Genomic DNA, 2,586 nt, shown 5'->3' on the forward strand with positions numbered 1-2,586 from the left:
TGACACTAACTGCAGTAATCCAAAGGCACAGCTCTACCTGTTTGCTATCCACTCAAATATCTCTAGTCTACGTACAGTCTTCGCCCTTATCCCTTCGGTAATTGCAGCTTAACTCAATTGAGACTCATCCTCGTGCTTATCCACACTCCCATATGGCACATCCACCTTCACAGCACAGGGCCAAACTTTAAGCCAACTGACAAATGTGTCAAACGACATGTTCACATATGTTTCGCATCGATATTATCGACAGGAGCAGCAGGCAGGCAGGCAGGAAGGCAGGCAGGCAGGAACAGGCAGCAACCAGAAGAAAAAAGGAGCAAAACGGATGCGAAACTTTACCAAAAACTTTGGCCAGGATGCGCCACTCTGCCTCTCTGTGCCTGTCCCCTCTCTGGCTGCAGTGTCAACGTCACCTTTTCAATAAACTCCATCGGGGAACGTGGACGGAGGAGGGTACCAAAGTATTAATCCCAAAAACGTTTGCCAGCCAGCCAGCCGAGTGTACGAGGATGCGCAAGGCAGACAAAACGATTGGGCAACAGCTGTCGCCCTCGACCTTTGTCCAGGGGCTGACTACCGGGCTGCAACCCACCCGCACCTCTCCTGTAACTCCTGTGCTGTGGCACTGCTGGAACTCCTGGCCATGGCCGTGGGCAAAAACAAAAGCTGCAAAATGCCAATGGTCAGCAGAAATGCGCATAACTTTGGAAAGTTCACATGCTGGGCAGACAGGCAGGACCAAACAGGAGACAAGGACATACCTTAATACTAGGGGAAGAAGGGTGAAGAGGAGAGGGCGAGCGCAGGGGTACGGATTGTACCTCCTGGTCATAGATAAACTTCGATGTGCAGTGCTAATGTTCGCACATTTGAGGCCAACAGGAAGGAAGGATACAGGACAAAGCGACATTTAGTTACTCTTTAGAAGCGTAAGGAAAAACTTAGAGCAGAAAGTTCCTAAGCACGAAACGGGTAAAGAAATGGAAGGATATAGAAAGCTCTGACACAGCCACAAGTCATCTACTTGAGGCAATTCCTGGACTTCCTTCGCGAAGAGCATCCCAGTGTCTGCCAAATATTAACCTCTCCGGCAGGCTAAGAACAATTCGACTTGGGTTATGATTGCATCGCTCGGCGAATTGGAGTCAGGCCAGAGCACAGTCAGGGCCAAAAGCAATGCTCCATCTGCTTATCGCAAACCACAAAAACGGCAACAGAATTACCTGCTTACAACATTATTAAATGCCAGACAGTGGCTCTGCCTCCTGCCCCTGCCTTTGCCTTCTCCTTTTCAATTTTCCCCAGCTGCCAGTGCAAAGAAGAGAGTGTGAGCCACAGGGGAGAGGGAAATTTTCTTGGCAAACTTTTTAATGCTCGCCACTAAAACGACGCATTAAATTATTATCTGCGAGATTATGAAATGTTTTAACAGCAGGTAATAATCGTAGAGAATTTGTTAAGCAGACACCAGCCACCCCAGGAACCAGGAGGCCACAGATCCAAGGATGAGCCAAATGAAAGACAAACATTGAAGCGAACACCCCATCCATTGCCCATTCTCCCTGTGGAAAAACTTGAATGCTTCGCTGAGCAACTTGAAACGGCATAAATGAGAACGGCGGCATTGAGGCTCGTCTCCGAATGTAACCGTAGCAATCTTCATTGCCACTCTTGGGTGTGCGCTGGAGGGGGAAACTCTCTGGGAAACTGAGGTAATTCAAAAGTTTCCTCGAAGGCGGCTCACATTAAGTGCCACTCCCCCTGCCACTCTCTGCAGATGGAAATGGAGGTATTTCTGGAATGGAAATGACAGCGAGAAGTATTTCACTTCAGACTTCAGCCAACAATTAACTCTGTGGCTAGAGGAAGGGGCAAAGGAGAGCTTGTGTGTGTGTGTCAGGGGGTGTGGGTTGTGGCACTTAGAAACCAGGAAAAAAGTGCAAGAAACGATTTCAGCAACATTTCCTTTGCGGCAATTGGAAAATTGCTTTTGCCTTTTGCCTACGCGTGCAATTGTGCAATTGTTTTTGTTGTTTTCTGCAAGAGAGAGAGAGTGAGGGAGAGTGAGGGAGAGAGAGAGTTTTTTCTTGCCTGAACAACAGCCTGCCATTTCTTATCACGTGTCATTGGGTTCAAGTTTAGAAGGGAGAATGGAGCTGGACCAGGTCCAGTCAGAAGTGATTGCTGAAAATTAGAAGAGACCCCTAAAGTACCCTCAACAGGAGAACAATAAACTCTAAGATTGGGATTGGGAATATTGATTAAATTTATAATTTTTTCACATTTTCTAATATTTTGATTATTTTTGTTTGTTTGAAGAATTTTTAGATAATTTTGTAGACATTTTCTGCTAGCTGCAAACCCATCATACTCTCTTTCATACCCCTTAAACTTGTGCCTATAATAAAACGCTGACATGTTGCACAGACAGACGCATGGGCCAGAGAGAGAGAGTCGAGTAATTTGCACCGAACACAACACACCGAGCAGCCCACAGACAGCACGGGGAGATCCTGCCGCTGCCACTGCCAATACACCGCAAATGAACGTTTGTCCAGTGGGCAGGAGCAGCAGCAGCAGGCT

The 2,586-nt window shown here is 47.3% G+C and overlaps 1 protein-coding gene across 1 annotated transcript in view; it reads left to right on the plus strand.

Annotated features, from left to right (window-relative positions):
* Window positions 1-1,011: 1,011 nt before the first annotated feature.
* Window positions 1,012-2,586, plus strand: part of LOC117583094 (prolyl 4-hydroxylase subunit alpha-2) — a 14,882-nt gene continuing 13,307 nt past the window's right edge. Inside the window, exon 1 of the mRNA XM_034271274.1 lies at window positions 1,012-1,018. The gene's annotated coding sequence lies outside the window, so the exon portion shown is untranslated. The remainder of the gene's footprint in view (window positions 1,019-2,586) is intronic.

This window comes from Drosophila guanche, unplaced genomic scaffold (assembly GCF_900245975.1).
Source record: "Drosophila guanche unplaced genomic scaffold, DGUA_6, whole genome shotgun sequence".
NCBI classification, from domain to species: domain Eukaryota; kingdom Metazoa; phylum Arthropoda; class Insecta; order Diptera; family Drosophilidae; genus Drosophila; species Drosophila guanche.